Below are 19,705 nucleotides of genomic sequence, written 5' to 3'. Positions count from 1 at the left end.
CACTACAGGATGCTACAGGTTTATCTTGTATATTACCTGCCCTAGTCCTAGAATCAGCAGTCTATTAGTTTTTGACACTTGGATCATTTCTAGGTTTTTTTTCACTGTTTCTAGACAAGGCTTCAATGAACATCCTTGAGAACATATAAATGGATGTATCTATCTGATGATTTCATTTGAGCTATAAATGGGCAGAAACTGGAACTTAGACAAGGCTGATGATAGGATTTAGACCAAACCTCCCCCTGTCTAGCAGGTCCATTTGCATTTAAGACTGGGATTCGTGGGCCGGGCATGGTGGCTCACGTCTGTAATCCTAGCACTCTGGGAAACCGAGGCGGGAGGATCACTTGAGGTCAGGAGTTCGAGATCAGCCTGGCCAACATGATGAAACCCCGTCTCTACTAAAAATTCAAAAATTAGCTGAGGTGCACATGCCTGTAGTCCTAGCTACTCCGGAGGCTGAGGCACAAGAATCACTTGAACCTGGGAGGTGGAGATTGCAGTGAGCCAAGATCGCACCACTGCACTCCAGCTTGGGTAACAGAGCAAGACTCTGTTCCAATTTTTTTAAAAAAGAAAAAGACTGGGATTCATGGGGTGAGTGAAATGGGGTGATGTCGCCCTCTTTATAAATCTATTTGCATCTAAGATGAGACTTTGAAGGTCTGAATGTAAAAACAGGTTTTAGCTGACCATACCAAATACTGGTGAGGGTGTAGAGCAAACAAATGCTCATACGCTGCTGGCAGGAATGCAAAATGGCAAAGCCACTTTGGAAAACAGTTTGTCGGTTACTATGAAGTTAGATATATACACTTTCCATATAATTGGCAATTCAAGCCTCAGATATTTATTCAACGCAAAAAAAAAAAAACCAAAAAAAAAAAACATGTCCACCAAAACATGAGTACACAAATATTCATAGCAGCTTTATTTATGACAGCCCCAAAACTGGAACCACTCAAGCGTCCATCAACAGGAGAATGGGTGAACAAATTTCAGTATATTCAGGCAATAGAATACTACTTAGCAATGAAAAGGAATGAACTATCAATACGTGCAACAACATAGAAGAATTTCAAAAACTATGCTAAGTGAAAAACAGCCAGACACGAAAGAGAACATTCAATATGATGTCATTTATAGAAAATTCTAGAACTGGTAAAACTAATCTATTGAGACAGAAAACAAATCAATGCCTGGGATGGGGTGAGGTTGGTGGGGGAGATTGAGCACAAAGGGGCTTAAGGGAAATTTCGGGGAAGATGGGAATGTTCTGTATCTTGAATGTAGTAGTGGTTAAATGGGTTTATACATTTGTACGGTTAAAATGGGTGAATTTTATTGTGTGTAAATTACAGCTCAATAAAGTTGATTAAAAGAAAGCAGCAACAACAACAAAACTGAGTCCAGATTGCAAAAGAAGAACCCTCAGGACAGAGGAGTAAGCCAGGAGGAATGCACTCACCCTGGGCAGGTGTTTTCAGGGAAGTAGGGGTGGGGTTCTTTCGTCTCTCTTCCCCACCCTTCCACACCCGGAGAGTCTGATTCTGATATATGCCACTCTCCACTTCTCAACTCACTGCTAAAGAAGAGACAAGCTCCCTCAGGCTGAATCAGACCCAGGTGCAGGGCTTGAGGCTGGGAGATAAGGCAGATTCCAGACACACCTGGTGTACCCCCCTCTACCCAGCAGCCCTGGGTCTGGAGGTGCCTTGTGGACATGTCTGCCTGTTGGGGTACGTGGAAAAGGCTGTAGCATGTTGAGATCCAGGCAACTTTGTTACAGAACTCTCCCTGGCAGAACTTGACAAAAGTAGGTGGGGGAGGGGGGGGGTCCTCACTGCCTGTACAAACGGGCAGAGGTTGAAACCAAGGCCACGTGTGGACTGAAACTGCCTCTGCAAGGGGTGAGCTAAGCTCCTGGCATGACCAGCAACAACATGATAGCTCAAAGAGGCAGCAGCACTTGTGGCTGTGGAGGCCAGCAGGTGCAGGTGGCATGGCAGGAACGCCTCCTTGGAGGCTGCCAGGGAGACCAGGGGATGTGGAATCTGGTCTCAAGGGACATGACTGAATGTCTCTCTCCACCTGCTGGCAGCAGTGCAGAGCAATGACTGGGACAAACTTACGGAAACTTCTAGAGGAACCTTGGCAGTGTGAAAGCGTGGGAAATTTGTAAAAGACTAGACCCGCTGCCAGCCAAGCCGATGAGGGTTCAGAGTCTTGGGAGTTGAGGTATTTATGTAACATAAGCTCATTCGTTCTTTGATGAATCTTTGTTGCCGGCTTACAATGTGCCGGGTGCTATTTTAGTCACTGGACATAAAGCACGGGCAAAACAGAAAAATCCCTGCTATCAGGGGACTCACCTTCTATGACAGTTACAGCCTATCATTTCACCTGGAGGCAAGTACTTTGAAGAAAGACAAAAAAAGGGAGGGGAGAAGCACTGTAGCTGGGGTGGTCAGGGCTCCTCTGCGGAGGTAACACTTGAGCCCTTTGTACCCGTGGGTTGGGGAGACCTGAAACATATGAGCTATGGGATAAATTCCTAGCAGTGCAATTTCTGGGTCAAAGAGCATAAATATTTTAAGGCTTTTGATAAATATTGCTAAATTTTTCTCCAGAAAGTTTCCTAGGTTGTCTATTTAAAGAACAGGGAGAAATGCCATGTTTTAGGGGTGCTCCAGAGAGTTAAAAAAGTAAATAGCAGTAAATGGGGAGAGGAGCGCCTCCTTTTCCAAGGGCTGTGTCGGAAGGGATAGTTGAAGTCTACTTCCCACTCATGTCAGGCCTAAGATTTTAGCTAGACATCCTAGTAGCTGAAACATGAGCCAGAAGCTCATCAGCTCATCAGCTCTATGCCGTTTTGGACAACCTGGCCTAAGGCTCTGTAAGCCTCGGTTTTCTCATCTGTAAAAATGGGCCTTCTAATAATGCTTAGCTCAGAGGGCTGTATGAAGGTTAAACAAGATGATATGCGTGAGGCGCTTCGCAGAGCACTTGGCACACAGTAAGTGCCGTGATTTTTCTTCTGCAAAGTCAGCAGTACCTGGGACTCAGAAGCAGTTCCAGCACAGGAGCAGTGTGCTCCCACGTGGACACAGAGAGGGAGAGGCTTGCTCCATGCCTGCTTCTAGACGTCAATCCCTGCAGCTCAATAGTTGCTGCTAAGATCTTCTACCGAGGTTCCCTACCCAAGTATGAGTCAACCAGATGTTAAAAGACCCCAACATTAAAGGATTCCAAATGTGTATATGTGTGTGTGTATAATAAACATATTTAGGCTGGGTGCAGTGGCTCAGGCCTGTAATCCCCGCACTTTGGGACGCTGAGACGGGCAGGTCACTTGAGACCAAGAGTTTGAGACCAGCCTGGGCAACATGGTGAAAACCCATCTCTACTAAAAATACAAAACTTAGCTGGGCGTGGTGTTCCCAGCTTCTCAAGAGGCTGAGGCTTGAGAATTGCTTGAACCCAGAAGGCAGAGGTTGCAGTGAGCCAAGATTGTATCAGCCTATACATATATAATATATGTGGGCTGGGTGCAGTAACTCACACCTGTAGTCCCAGCTATTTGGGAGGCTGAGGTGGGAGGATTGCTTGAGCCCAGGAGGTTGAGGCTACAGTGAGCTATGACTGCACCACTGTACTCCAGCCTGGGTGACAGAGTGAGCACCTCTCTCTAAAGATAAATAAATAAACAAAAATAAGGACGAGGACAAGAGGGGCAGATCACTTGAGGTCAGGAGTTCAAGACCAGCCTGGCCAACATGATGAAACGCCGTCTCTGCTAGAAATACGAAAATTAGCCCAGCATGGTGGCGGGCCCCTGTCATCCCAGTTACTCGAGAGGCTGAGGCAGAAGAATCGCTTGAACCTGGGAGATGGAGGTTGCAGTGAGCTGTGATTGCACCACTGCACTTCAGTCTAGGCAACAGAGCAAGACTCTGTCTAAAAAAAAAAAAAAAGTACATGTATAGACCTATAAATACATATGTATGTAAATTTATTTTCTCCTAGGAAGGAACAAGGATTTTTCTGCCCTTCCCTAAGTGAAACCAGCTGAGCAGAGTTGGCTCAAACTTCTCAAAAAACAATTCACCTCTATACTTAGACCAGATCTGGAATACCGTAGCCCCAAACTATACCTGTGTGTGTGTGTGTGTGTCTGAAAAGTCACAGGGAATTCAAGAGACGGTCAGAGTGAAACCAACATGAGCCTAAACACATTTCAGCTACAGATGTGGCAAGTTTTGCTTTGGTTTCTGGTTCTGGGGTTTGTTTGGGAGTTTTTGGAGATAGGATTTCACTCTATTGCCCATACTGGGGTACAGTGATGTGATCATGGCTCACTGCAGCCTCCATCTCCTGGGCTCAACCCAGCCTCCCACTGCAGCTTCTCAAGTAGCTGGATCTACAGGCATGAGCCATCCTACTGGGCTAATTTTTTGTAGAGACCGCGTCTCACTTGGTTGTCCAGGCTGGTCTCGAACTCCCGTGATGTGTGGCAAGTTTTGATTGTTCACTTGCATCCTTTTAAAAACTAAAATGCATAGAGCTTTTCATTTACCTGACACTCGGACATGAAATATTCTGCTGCTGCTTTCTACACTTACTCCACGTTGTACACATCAACTTCTCACATCTACTCATTTCTAGCAGTCCCAAGACCCCCGGACCCAGCAATCACACCTGGCAGATCTTTAAACTTTAAACTTAACACTGAAAAATGTGCCGCCCCCTCATGCTCCTACCTACCCCTCCCACCTCAGGGCCAGGTGTCTAGAGTGAGGACGCGCTCATCTGGAAAGCCTGTTTGAGTTGTCAGTGAGAGCAACGATCCCCAAATGCTGATCTGTGAACCAAGTTTCCATCCATCCCTGGTGAGATAAGCCAAGTCAGAACAATATAGTTTTCTGTAAAGCTAAATAAATGCGTTTCATTTTTAACTCAAATTATGTCCTCTTTATTTTTTGTTTCTTTTGTGGGAAATGTAGTGAAAATAGACTGAGATTAGTTGTGTTATTATTTTTTTTTTTACTGTTCTTACTTGGCAAAATAAAAAGTTGGCAAACTTGGACTCCTCGAAACGTATTTTGAGATTTTCGTAGTCTACAAATTCCAAAAGTCTGAGAACCACCCAACAAAGCAGCCGAGTACATGAACTGAAGGAAACCCACACGCATTGAGCCCTGCCGTGTGCCTGTCACTACGCCGCGCTCATGCAAGCTGTCTCATTTCATCCTTACAGCAACTCTCTATTCCAGCAAGCAGATTTCCATTTGATGGGTACAGAAAGTGAGGTTTCTGGAGGTTAAGAGACTTGCCCAAGGTCACTCAGCTAGGAAGGGGCAGTGAAGAGGCTGGGATTTGAACCCAGGCTGCCTGAAACTAGACACATTACCCCTCCTCCACCCTCACAATGCCTCTTCCTAAATTACCCCACACAATGGGAGATCCAGGAAAACATCTACAGTGAAGCGTGTGCAGTGCTTTATTCAGAAGTCACCAGGAATAAATACATTCATAGATCAAGAACAATCCTTCCACCACAAACACTAGAGACGGAGACAGAGAGCAAGGGAGAGACAGACAGACAGAGAGAGAGACAGAGGGATGAACCACGGTATTTTGTGGTCCACGCACTTTCAATAGACACAGTGGCTGAAATGATGAAGGTGTTAAGTGCTGAAAAACTCAGGGACAAGCTGACTCATGATGTGGAGGGGCGGGTCCTGGGCACATTAACTGCCCTCATCGGACACTGAGTCCCCGGAACAGGAACTGGACACGGCACTAGCTGCCTCGTTACCACACAAATGTACAGAAAGTGGCAGCAGAGGGAAAAACAAGAGTGATTAAGGGATGGAAGGATCCATGAGTGAAGATGAAGAAATAATTACGCACAGCTTGGCTAACTCATAAATCAAGGATGATCATTCCATCTACAAACACCAGCAAGGTGAAAAGAATCAAAGAGAAAGATGGGCTATTTAATGTGCATTTAGAAGTAAAACAATGGCTGGAATTAAGAGAGTGCTAAAAGCGGGGAGTCAGGACAAGCGGATTCACTGTGAAAAATCACCTCCCTAGGGGAAGGGGCTGGAACTCTGGGAGGCTTGAGACACCAATGAGATTGGACAAAACATCAGAAAAGGCGCAGTGGGGAGGAGGCTGGCTCTGGTCCCCGTGGGAGGATGAGATGTGACCTGCGTTCCTCTTACTGCTTCCTCACCTCACTCTCCCTCCTCCCCTTCACCTCACGAAGACAGGATGGCAATTTGAGCAGGAAAACAGTGTCAACAAATATTGCAGGGTGTCGTAACATAAGCCCGCTGGGTTTGATTTGGGGCTGTAGCAGAGGAGTGCTAATCATCCCCAAGAAACCAGTCCCATGACAGAACCATCCTGGGAACAGAGCAACCCCTCACTGCTTCTCTCCAAGAGCCCTGTGAGGGATCAGGTGGCCCAAGTTTATTTATCCATAACCAGCGATCAGAGGATTAACTGCTGGGATGAGCATAGCCCCCCTTCACTGCAGGCAAGATGGCGGGCAGAGTTTTGGCCTCTTCAGCCACTGGAATCATCTTCTGCCTGTGCTCCCACAGTGCCTTTTTGGGAACCCCTGAAGATGCCCTCTGGGCTCTGTTGCCCAGGAGAGGATAGAAGACCAGGGTTTCTCTCGACTTTCCACTGGGATCAAAACACTTTGCCCAATCTGTGAAGAATGGATTCTTGTCCTGAAACACCTCACAGAGGGGAGACAAGAGGCCAAAGTGTCAAATGTAGGTTTAGGAAGATCATAGTGCTTAGAAGGGGATTTGAATGGAGCAGGAGAATGGTAGCTACTTCTTGTGAAGGCACTGAACCCCGCGGAAAAAAACGAAAAGCAGCAGATAGGTGGAAAAACACAAGCTGGTATTAGAGTCAATCTTGTATTATAAGCCCACCGGGACCTAATTCCAAGTTTCTCACATTGTCATGCACATTATTGGCGCTCCACAAAGGTTCACCATCAATCATGCAATGAAATAAACAAGAATAATGTGGGAAATAGAAAGGCTCGATAAAGAATAGGAGACAACGTGAAAGCAAAGAGCTAAATCAAGCACACGGCATGAATTATAAGCTTATTGAGGGCAGGGAACCTGTCTGCAAATTCTGCAGAATTTTCTCCCCTCGGAGCTCCAAGCATTTAAGGGATAAGTGAAGCCAGCTAAAAAGTCAAGCATTTTAAAATAGTGACAACCCCCATGAGGTGTGTTTCAGCGCTTTTTCAATTTCTCTCCTTGGTCTCTTAGTGATATTTTTTCCCCTCATAAAACAGGCAGTCCAAGTTTCTAGTCTGACATGCTTCTCAGAACTGCCTGTTGGCTTTAAATGAGCTAAAGGGAAGTAATATAATACTGCCAGTTTGGAACAGTATGTCCAGCCATTGACGATGCAGCCAAGTGGCCTGATTGGAGAGTGCTTGAACCCTGGGCTCATCATCTCGGGGCCACCTTCTCACACTTGCATTCATTCGCTGGACCAGTAGACATCAAGCACAGAGTGTGAGCAAGTCACAGTGCTGACTTTTGGAGGAGGCCACAGCACACTAGAAACAGAGGCCCTTGAGGACAGCAGGACTGCAGTGTTCATTTGGGCCTACCCTTCAGTATCTACTCGGGAGGAGAAGGATTGCAAGCCACCATTTAAACTAAGTCATCTTACTTAGTCTGAAGGCTCAGAAATGAAGTGAGTGTCAGGGTTCAGAGAGAGGGAGAAAGACGGACGGCACCGGTCCACAGAATGAGGGAGCGCACCCCAGGGCAGGAAGGGAAAGGCCGTACAGGAAGGACTAAGGAAGCCAAAACAAGCCACATGATTTCATTGATTAATCACCCCCACACACACATGCACACACACGCGGAAGACACAAGGATAAAAGATATAATCCCAGACTCCTAGGGTTATTATGTGCACGCAAGAGCACAGAAAAATGTGAATACATATCTATAAAGTAATGTGGTTGTTACAATAATGGTAATGAGAGGGATCGCAGATGATTTTGAGAATGAGCTGTGGATTAGATAATGGTACTTGTGTCCATGTTAATTTCCTGATTTTGACAACTGTAGTGTACTTCTTTTTTGTTGTTGTTTTTTGAGATGGAATCTGGCTGTGTTGCCCAGGCTAGAGTGCAGTGGTGTGATCTTGGCTCACCACAACCTCCGCCTCCCGGATTCAAGCGATTCTCCTGCCTCAGCCTCCCAAGTAGCTGGGATTACGGGTGCCCACCACCATGCCGGCTAACTTTTGTACTTTTCATAGAGACGGGGTTTCACCATGTTGGCCAGGCTAGTCTCGAACTCCTGACCTCAAGTGATCCATTTGCCACGGCCTCCCAAAGGGCTGGGATTACAGGCATGAGCCACCACATCCAGCCTGTAGCATACTTCTGTTAAGACAATTTTCTGATTTTAGGAAATATACACTGAACTAGTTCAGAGATTTTAAGAACTTTTTTAAAGGCATGTACGTAATATCTGTATAGCACAGAGGATGAAAGACTGATTCCAAGGGAGTGAAGGAGGAAAGGAGAGGAAGAGAGGACAATCTCACCAAGGATTTTGTTTCAGTAAAACGTAAAAGACAGAGGAGTTCATGAGAAGAAGAGGGGTTGAAGACAGAAAAGGTCACAACGTGAGCAAAGGTACGGCCCGAAGGTAAAAGCAGGAAGGGGCAGGGCTGGCCCGGGAAACATTAGAGTCAGGCCCAGCTAGAATTTTCAATGTGTGAGGAAGAGTGTGAATAAAAACACCAATGGGACAAGACTTTGAAGGGACTTAGGCTTGTATGAGGCAGGCCTTGGCATTGGAAAGATTAAAAGAAATTCCTCAATACACACAATTCTTATCTGCAAAACCACCACTGTCTATCTTTTGCATATGCATGACACGCATGTAAAAAAAAAAGGCTTAAGAACATTTTGAAAAAAAAAACTTAATCAGTGTCAACTAAGCCAAGAAGAGCTCAGAATTGGGTTGGGTAAACTCAACTCCACAGACGTTTATGAGTGGCTGCCCTGTGCAAACATTGCGCTAGGCCCTAGGGATAGAGGGACAAAAAGATGTGGCTCCTGCCCTCGAGGTAGATCATAGGCTGGCAATCAGGAAGAGCTTCTCAGACAAAATAAGTTTTGAGCAGGAGAAGAGGGATATGATTGACAATCAGCCAGGCCTCCAGGGGCTTGGCCTCTTCAAGCCTACCATTGAACTGTCGGGGCTGTGTGTGGCCTCCACTGTAGTTGGTGCTCAGACATCAGAGCGCTGATGTTAGAAGGAAAAGGCCAGAATGGAAAGGCTACTGGGTGACCAGCAGAGGGAAAAAAGGGCCTTCTAAGTTATAGATAATTAACCTGTGCTTAGCGACAGTGACAAATCCATTAGAGGCATGTCAAGAAATAAAATTGGTCAAGAAAATGAGAGGTTAATCTCATCCATTCCACATTAGTGCAGAAATCCTAGAAATTGGGCTGGGCGCAATGGCTCATGCCTGTCATCCCAGCACTTTGGGAGGCAGAAGAGGGCAGATCACTTGAGGTCAGGAGTTCAAGACCAGCCTGGCCAACATGGTGAAACCCTGACTCTACTAAAAATACAAAAATTAGCTGGGTGTGGTGGTGCATGCCTGTAGTCCCAGCTACCCAGGAGGCTGAGTGGGAGGATCACTTGAGCTCAGGAGGCAGAGGTTGGAGTGAGCCATAATTGTGCCACTGCACTCCAGCCTGTACTCTGTCACAAAAAGAAAGAAGAAAGAGAGAAAGAAAGAGAGAAAGAAAGAGAGAGAGGGGGGGGGAGGGGAGGGGAGGGAAGGGAAGGGAAGGGAAGGGAAGGGAAGAAATGATGTCAATTCTCTTCAAATTGATCTACAGAGTCAACTGAACTCTAGTTAATATCTCAAGAGGGTTTTCAAGGAACTTGGCAAGCAGCTAATTCTAAAATGTATACGGAAGGATGGAGTCCTAAGAGAAACCAAGTCTTCATGTATAAAAACATAATATTAAGTCATAGTAAGTAATAGAGTGTGGTATAGCAATAGGGACAAACACATTGACAAATGGAATTGAACAGAATCCCCCAAAGCAGATCTGCACATATATAAAAACCTGATTTATGACAGAGATGGCATCACAGACCACAGGAAAAGGATAGATTATCTAATAAATGGTACCCACAATTTGTTATTCATATGGGGGGAAAGATAGATCCCTATATCATACCATCTCCAAAAGTAAATTCTGTATAAATTAAAAGCAAAATTTACAAGGCAAAACTTTAAAACTTTCAGAGAAAATATGGAATTCCTTTATGATGTTAGACAGGGAAAGATTTTCTATACAAGGTACAAAATGTACTAGCCATAAAATAAAAGACTGATACAGTATATTAAAAATAAGAACTTCTTTCAAAATACATCTTCAAGAAAGTGAGAAGGCAAGCCACAAAGTAGAAGGTATCTGTAATGCATGTAACTGACAAATGAATATATAATCAACTTTTCCTACAGCCATCTACCTGCATATGTCCTCATCTCTTTCAGGATCTTTGCTCAAATGTCGTATTTTTCAAAAAACCTTTCCTGACCACTGTTCAAAAATTGCAAAGCTCACCACCACTCCCTGCCTATTGCCTTTCCTGGGTTTTTTTTTTTTTTTAGACAGAGTCTTGCTCTGTTGCCCAGGCTGGAGTGCAGTAGCACAGTCTTGGCTCACTGCAATCTCTGTTTCCTGGGTTCAAGCAATCCACCTGCCTCAGCCTCCCGAGTGGCTAGGACTACAGGCGTGTGCCACTATGCCTGGCTAACTCTTGTATTTTTAGTAGAGATGAGGTTTCACCATATTGGTGGTGGTGAACTCTTGACCTGGTCTTGAACTCTTGACCTCAAGTGTTGGATCCGCCCTCCTCAGCCTCCCAAAGTGTTGGGATCACAGGCATGAGCCACCATGCCCGGCTCCTGCCTTATTTTTAACCTCCGCATTTATCATTGCCGTACATACTACCTATTTAACTAAATGATTTGATTGCCTGCCTCCTGCTGTCCCCAATAGACTATAAACTTTGAAATGAGACCAGGAATTTTGGTGTATTTTGCTCACTGCATACATAATACACAAGAGTGCCTGGCACATAGCAGGTGCTCAGTAAATATTTGCTGATTAAACAAACTCTTACAAATCAATAATAAAATACCAACAGCCCAGTAGAAAAATGAGCAAAAGATTTAAATAGGCATTTCACAAAATAAAAAACACAACTAGTCAATAAACATATAAAAAGATGCTCAAGTTTATTAATAATCAGGGAAATGCAAAGAAGACCAAAACTAGATACTATTTTACACCCACCAGATTGGCAAACATTAAGAATTCTGACAGTTCTAAGTATTGGCAAGGATGAGGAGCAAAGAAAATTCTTAATACACCTGCTATTGGGAGTATAGAATTGAAGAGCCTCTTTGCAAAACAATTTGAGATTATCTTGTAAAGGTAAACATGTGCCTAGCATACACACCAGTTGATCTGTTCTTAGATGTACGACCTGAAGCAATGCTACTCAAAGTATGGTCCTGGTGCTGATATGTGAATAATCTGTTAGAAATACAGAAAGAGTAAGCACGTAAAAAAGTTCATAGCAACTTGATACTGACACACTATATTTATTTGTTTAGACATTTAAAAAATCATAGTGAAATATCCATAACATAAAATTGACCATTTTAACCATTTTAAGCATACAATTTGGTGACATTAAGTACATTCACATTGTCACGCAACCATCGCCACCATGCATCTCTAGAACTTTATCTTCCCAAACTGAAATTACATACTGATATGGTTTGGCTGTGTCCCCACCCAAATCTCATCTTGAACTGTAGCTCCCATAATCCCCACATGTTGTGGGAGGGACCCAGTGGGAGGTAATTGAATCATGGGGGGCAGTTACTTCCATGCTGTTCTCGTGATAGTGAGTTCTCACAAGATCTGCTGGTTTTATAAAGGGCTTTCCCCTCCCGCCACTGCTTGGCTCAGAACTTCTCCTTGCTGCTGCCATGTGAAGAAGGATGTGTTGGCTTCTCCTTCTGCCATGATTGTAAGTTTCCTAAGGCCTCCCTAGCCATGCTCAACTGTGAGTCAATTAATCTTCTTTCCTTTATAAATTACGCAGTCTCAGGTATGTCTTTATTAGTAGTGTGAGAACAGACTGATACACGTACCAACAACTTCCCCTTCTCCCAGCCCCTATCAGCCACCATTCTACTTTCTGTCTCTATGATCTTGACTACTCCAAGTACTCATATAAGTGGAATCATATAGCTTTGTCCCTTTGTGACTGATTTCATTTGGCCTCATGTCCTCAAGGTTCATCCATGTTGTGGCATGTGTCAGAATTTACTTCCTTTCAAAGAGTGAGTAATATTCTATTGTATGTTTCTACCACATTCTGTTTATCCATTCATCCATCAACGGACCCTCGGGTTGCTTCCATATTTTGTCTTTTGTGAAAAACTGCCACACTATATTCATTGGATTATAATTTATGTCTGTTGAATATAATAATTAAAAATTCGGGTTTATATTTTGTATGTCTTCGAATTCTTAAAATTTCATTTTCCAAGTAGTTAATTTTTGTTGTATTTTACAAAAGTATCAGTCCATGACAGATTGGAAAAAATTTTAAAACTCACATAGATAGTTTAAGAAGCACCACCTTAGAGCAAGGGCTTTCAAACTTTTCTATGAACTATAGTAAGAAAATCTCATTAGCTAGGCGTGGTGGCATGCACCTGTAATCCCAGCTACTAGGGAGGCTGAGGCAGGAGAATTGCTTTCACCTGGGAGGCAGAGGTTGCAGTGAGCCGAGACCGTGCCATTGCACTCCAGCTCTGGGCAACACAGCAAGACTCCGTCTCAGGAAAAAAAAAAAAAAAAAAAAAGAAAAAAAAGAAAATCCCTTCACATCATAACCCAGGATACACAAAAGTAACTGAAACAAAAGTTTCATGGAGATACTTAGAAAGGAACTCAGTTTATACACGAAAGGAACTCAGTTTCTGCTCTGTTTCTTTCTTTTTTTTAAGCATTGATTGAATCTATCAAATTGATTTTATGACCCACTAAAGGCCATGAATCCCAGTTGGAAAACCTGTGCTCTTGAGAAAATCTTGCACATATGTTTCAGGAGCCATGCACAAGAATGTTCCCAGTAGCATTACTGACAAAGGCACACACACACACACACACCACAAACATTCATTGATAGGAGACTATATAAATAAATTGTGATATATTTACTTAATAGAATATTACAGGGACCCAATCAATGTTTATTGAATGAATTAATCAACAGCTGTGAAAATGAAGTACAGCTACACTGGGCAATTTGGAAGAATCTTAGAGATACAATGTGAAATGCAAGTCACAGCTGACTCTATACTGAAGGAAACCATTTTTACAAATCTAAAAAAGTAAGCCAAACTAAACACTCTATTGTTTAGGGTCACATATGTGTGACGAAACTATCCTAAAAAGCAAGGAAATGATAAACACAAAATCCAGGACAGCAGTTACTTCTGGGAGGTAGGCAGGGGGCGGGATTAGGGAGGAGTTCACAGGTAGCCAACAGAATTGGAGCAGTTTATAAATGTTCATTTTATGATGTATGCTTTGTACTTAGATATATGTTGTGTATACTCTTTTCTCTATCGAGCACGTTTTAAGGATAGAAATGTACTTGATGAAATTGGAGGACAGAGAATTCTATGCACATTGAGCAAACCACCTAACTCTTTCATGGATCTATCAAAATGTCAATGAAATAGGGACCCCCCAGGGCTTCTTCCAAGACTGAGAAAATAGCTGATAAGCATTTGAGGGTCAGGTTGAGAAGTGTATCAAGACAAGGTTTCACATTTCCCCTTACGGCATAACTGCCCCAGTCTCCTCCTTATACCAGTACCATCAACTCCACCCCACCCCCGGCAGCTTCCAACAGCCATAGAATGTTCCCCTGCCTCCCTATTGAAAATTGCTTTTAGAATTCTGGGTGGGGGACCTGGGGTGACCAAAGTCCCTCAGACTACAAACCCCTCAAGCACAGGGGCCAAGCCTTATTCTTCTCTGTATTTATTTTTTTCTTTTCTTTTTCTTTTTTTTTTGAGACAGAGTTTCGCTCTTGTTGCCCGGGCTGGCGTGCAATGGTGTGATCTCGGCTCACTGCAACCTCTGCCTCCCGGGTTCAAGCGATTCTTCTGCCTCAGCCTCCCAATTAGCTGGGATTACAGGCGCCCTCCACCATGCCCAGCTAATTTTTTGTATTTTTAGTAAAGATGGGGTTTCACCATGTTGGCCAGGCTGGTCTTGAACTCCTGACCTCAGGTGATCCACCTGCCTCGGCCTCCCAAAGTGCTGGGATTACAGGCGTGAGCCACGCACCCGGCCTCTTCTCTGTATTTCTAATCTTCAGCCCAGTGACCACACAGGGCAGGTGTTCTATAGTTTTTTTCCATATGAACAAAGGAAGCACTTAAGGAAAGAGTAAGTGACTAACTCCCTAATACTAAGATGCTCCACCGTTTGTCACTGTGGATGTATGGGATTATTTCAGGCTGTTCTGATCATGATGAAGCCCGAGACAGAGCGATGGGCGTGGCTTCCCAAAAGGTGTTTATGAATCCAAAATGTGAGAGAGAAGATAAGATGAAGTCACAGGTAAAAGTGTGGAAGCAATAGGCTCAAAAATAAAAATTAGAAATCTTGGCAACTTTTAAAGTTCAACTGGACTTACCAGTAAGTTGGCGACTATTATCTTTTTATCCCCACTTTTTTTTTTCTTTTTTTTTTTGAGACAGGGTCTCACTCTGTCACCCAAGTTGGAGTGCAGTGGCGCGATCTTGGCTCACTGTAGCCTCCACCTCCCAGAGTCAAATGATCCTCCCACCTTGGCCTTCCAAGTAGCTGGGACCACAGGCACAAGCCCCCATGCCAAGCTCATTTTTTTTATTTTTAAATTTTTGTAGAGATGGGATCTCACTATGTGGCCTAGGCTGGTCTCGAACTTCTGGGCCCAAGTGACTCTCCCACCTGGCCCTCCCAAATTGCTGAGATTACAGTCGTGAGCCACTGTGCTTGGCTCCCACTTTCATTTTTATCATAGTGCATCACAGGGCGTCCTGAGCACAGCATGGTGCTCAGTGGTGTGAAATATGGAGACAGCGTCTGGGTTTGAATCCTGGTTCTTCCACTTACTAGATGTTATGGAATGAATGTGTGCATCCCCCCAAAATTCCTATGCTGAAATCCTAACCCTCAATATGATGGTGTTAAGAGGTGGAGACTGTGGGCGATAATTAGGTCAGGAGGGTGGAACCCTCGTGACTGGATTGGTGACCTTAACCCAGAGAGCTCCCTTGCTGGTTTTCCACCACGCAGGGATACAAGAAGAAGTGGGCAGTCTGCAGCCCAAAAGAGGCCCCCACCAGCCCCCTGCCGATGCCGGCAGCCTGATCTCAGACTTCCAGTCCCCGGAACTGGGAGAAATTGATGTCTGTTTATAAGCCATCCACCTTATGGTATTTTGTTATAACAGTTTAAGCTGACCAAAATACTGGGTAACCTAGGGCAAATTACTTAAACTCTCTGAACCTCAGTTTTCCCATAACACCTACGTAACAGAATTGCAGCAACAATAAATGATTGAGTTGATCTTCACATAGAGAATAGTGCCTGGCACACAGCATTACCATATCAGTGTTTTTAAATAAAATCCTTACCTACATTGACAGTCACCCGTGTACCCACGTGCCCTCCTGTACTCATGTATTAGTTGTCACGTAGGTGCTTACACTTCCACTGAGGGAAAGCAATTTCTGCTGCCTTTTCCATAGTAAGCCCTTGAATGCTTTCATCTCAATGAAGCTTTGCTGTAGGGTCCTTTGTGGGGCACACTTGAGGTCCTTTTGTCCATGTTGGTATCTCCTAAGATGATCGCCTTTAACGTGCTTGGATTGCTGACATCGTTGCCTCAGCATGCCTAGCCTAGCATTCTCTTTGCTATTCTCACTGTCTCTGCTTCCTCCCGGCTCTCAGACTCTTGCTGCAGCCTCCTAACAGACTTCCCTGCCTCCAGTCTCTGCCACCAGTTCATCCACAGCCCCGGGACACATTAAAATCTTCCTCCGGCAATGCTATGAACATCATGCTCACCCACCCAATTCTACGCAGAACCCTCCACTCCCCTCATCACTGTGCACAAAGTAGTGTTCAGATTCCTTAGCTTGACTATTCAGACCCCCATAGTTGACCTTAGCCTCACGATCTCACTTTACCTCCCTCGACTTGTCTTTATAAACTTTTTTTTTTTTTGCAGTCTAGTCATTGCCTCAACACCAGTCATGCCTACTCCCACCCAGACAATATCATCTCCGCTCCCAAGCCCAAAATGCTCCCCACCATGCCTTCGAGGCTGAGGTCTGGGAAGAAGACTCTAAGAAGAGAGAAAAGGGCACCAGTATGGAGACCCTAGAATATAAAAAGCAGACTTAGCCTGTGTAACCTGTTCCGTGACTTGGCCATGATCCCAGGAATGGAGGAAGGATCTTCCTTTCCCTCCTTCTCCTGGAGAGGCATCAGAGCATGGGCCCTGGCTCTGTTACTCCCTGGCTAGGGAAGTTACTTACCTACTCCGTGTCTCAGTTTTACTTATCTCTAAAAGGGGTAGAGTAACAGCACGCATTGGAGTGGAGTGTGGTTATGCCTCCCAGCCTCTCCTTCAGAACCAGGTTACTTATTCCCTCAGCTGCAAGTAGTGTTAGCTGCAGACTGCTCACAGCGGAGTCTCTTCCAGGAGCTGCCCTCAACCGAACGAAGCTGTGTTGCCCAAAATGAGATCCCCTTGCTAGGGCATCCTGCATCCAATGACAAGTCAGTGGGGCGTACGAAGGCCGGGCTTCCTCATCTTTATTGGACACCTCCAAAGGGCCATCCCAGTTTCTGATCTCCCCGTAGAATCTCCTGAAGCCTCTGTTGTCACTGCATCAGAGCCTGACTTCTCTCTCTACCCAATCCAGTCTCCTTTCCTTCTCACAGGTGTTGTTCCCAAAACTCAATAAACTGCCTACATGCAAATCTCTGCTTCCGAGTCTGTTTCCCAGGAAACCTGACCTACAACAGCAGTTAGTTGACCTAAGACAGCAGTCTCAAAAATGGGATTTGGGAGCTGTGCCGCTCACTGGCTGACTGGTTCTGAGGACCCCATTACAAACAGTAGGTGGAACAGTGGGAGCCCCCGGCATGTGGTTAGGGTGCAATTGCTAACACTTTCGCTGGTGATGAGCTGGCACGGGATACAGGTAGATATTAATGTACTAGGGGCTGCAGCACGTCAAGCACTTGAGAGGTTCTGGATAAATAGCATTTGTAAAGACTGTAGAATGAGATGGCTGTTGCTAGGGGTGGTGGGTGCATAGTTTCATTGGAGAAAGATAATGAAAGGCCCAGAATGATTAATTACCAATATAAGGCAAAGTGTAAGCACTTGAGGATATCTTTGGTAGTGTATAAAGAGACTGATCTCCTGTACTGGAGGGCAGAGAAAACTAAGGATCAGGCCCAGAACTTAAATTATAAAAGCGATGAGACTCCAAAGAAGATTGAATTCTGAAGTGCAGCAGATCTGCTATACCAAAGTCAGGGACCTGATCGGGAAGAATGGGACCCTGAGACCCCCATGAGGCTGTAGTCGAGGTATTGGTTGAAAGCATCTGCTTTTAAGCTCATGCTCACGGCTATTGCAGGCCTTAAATCTGCTTCCAAGCTCATTCCTGCAGTTGCTGATAGACCTTGGTAAATCACCATGTGTTCTGAGTGTCCTTGCAACACAGCAGGGAGTGATGAGAGACAGACAGACAGAGAGATCCAAGATGAGAGCCATAGTCTTTTTGTACCCTAATCTTGGAAGCGCCATTCCATCATATCTGCCATTTTCTATTCATTAAAAAGGAGCCACCAAGTCTAGTCCACCCTCAGAGGGAGAATACCCAGGGAGTGAATGTCAGGAAGCAGGGATCATTGGGGATCATCTTAGAGGCTGCCTACCACAACCTCATAGACCTTTCCAGGTTCTGGAAAGAGCATGTGGCACACTTGAGAATATTATTCCAACCCATTTACTTAGTGACAAGGAAAGTTGTCACTAAGAGGGCCCAGGGCAAGAAGGGGCTCCGCAGCAGGTGTAAGCTGTGGTGCAAGTGGCTCTGTGGCGTCTACGGTGGGAAAAGACTTGGGTCATCTACTTTGTGGGCGAAGAAAAGTGGCCTGAGGTAAGAATATATACAGAATCATGGGCAGGAGTTATTGGCTTGATTTGTTGGTCAAGGGTCTGGAAAGAGAAAGATTGGAAAATTAGGGACAAGTTGATCTGGGAAAGAGATCAGTGGATGAATCTATGGGACTGTGCACAGGTGTGAAGATCTTTACATATGAGATCTCTGCTGTGACTGCGGAACAGTTCAGCTCCCTCTGCCTAATCTGGTGTCCTTTGCCCTCCACAGGTTTTGTTCCTGAGAGCATCCCCACTTCCTGCATGCAAATCTCTTCCTAAATATCTGTTTTCCATAGAACCTAACACTTCCCACACAGAGTCATTATAAGCATTAAATGAATATCTGGAAAACGTTTGGAAGATTGCCCGGCATACAGTAAGCACTGTGTAAGTATTTACTGTTATTACCCTTTCCAATACTCTGTAGTGCCCTGCTCTCGTTCCTCAAACCTAGATTTCTCTTAGAGCCAAACATCAGTATTCCACTCTGTAGTCCACGCCACGCTGGTGATAACTGAAGAGATTTTAGGTATTTTAAGAAGTATGCTGACGTGTTTTGGCCAGGCGCAGTGGCTCACGCCTGTAATCCCAGCACTTTAGGAGGCCTAGGCGGGCGGATTCACCTGAGATTGGGAGTTCAAGACCAGCCTGACCAACAGGGAGAAACCCCGTCTCTACTAAAAATACAAAATTAGCCAGGCGTGGTGGTGGGCGCCTGTAATCCCAGCTACTTGGGAGGCTGAGGCAGGAGAATTGCTTGAACCCGGGAGGCGGAGGTTGTGGTGAGCTGAGGTTGTGCCATTGCACTTCAGCCTGGGCAACAAGAGTGAAACTCCGTCTCAAAAAAAAAAAAAAAAAACAGTATACTAACACTTTTTAATTGTTTTAATTTCTTTAAGTAAAAAAATAATTTTAGATTCGGGAGGGTTGCAAGGAAATATGCAAGGAAGTCCTGTGCACCCTACTCCCGATCTCCTCCAATGTTAACATCTTACAACAGTTGTACTCTATCGAAACCAAGAAGTTGGTACTGGCACAATCCATAGAACTTATTGGGATTTGGCCAGGTGTGGTGGCTCATGCCTGTAATCCCAGCACTTTGGGAGGCCTAGGTGGGCGGATCATCTGAGGTCAGAAGTTCAAGACCAGCCTGGTCAACATGGTGAAACCCCGTCTCTATTAAAAATACAAAAATTAGCTGGGCATGGTGGCGCGTGCCTTTAGGCCCAGCTACTCAAGAGGCTGAGGCAGGAGAATCACTTGAACCTGGGAGACAGAGGTTGTAGTGAGCTGAGATTGCACCACTGCACTCCAGCCTAGGGAACAGAGTGAGA

General features: G+C 44.9%; 1 long non-coding RNA gene across 1 annotated transcript; it reads left to right on the top strand.

Moving 5' to 3' along the window:
• Positions 1-12,109: 12,109 nt before the first annotated feature.
• On the top strand, positions 12,110-17,176 carry LOC116476127 (uncharacterized). The gene is made up of 3 exons (XR_004250165.2): positions 12,110-12,179; positions 14,658-14,761; positions 16,419-17,176. It is a non-coding gene; the product is annotated as an uncharacterized LOC116476127 (long non-coding RNA).
• The last annotated feature ends 2,529 nt before the right edge of the window (positions 17,177-19,705 follow it).

The sequence above is a fragment of the Hylobates moloch genome, unplaced genomic scaffold (genome assembly GCF_009828535.3).
Source record: "Hylobates moloch isolate HMO894 unplaced genomic scaffold, HMol_V3 SCAFFOLD_11, whole genome shotgun sequence".
Lineage (NCBI taxonomy): Eukaryota > Metazoa > Chordata > Mammalia > Primates > Hylobatidae > Hylobates > Hylobates moloch.
The sequence above is the reverse complement of the archived record's forward strand: the minus strand, read 5'-3'. Positions and strand labels throughout refer to the sequence as shown.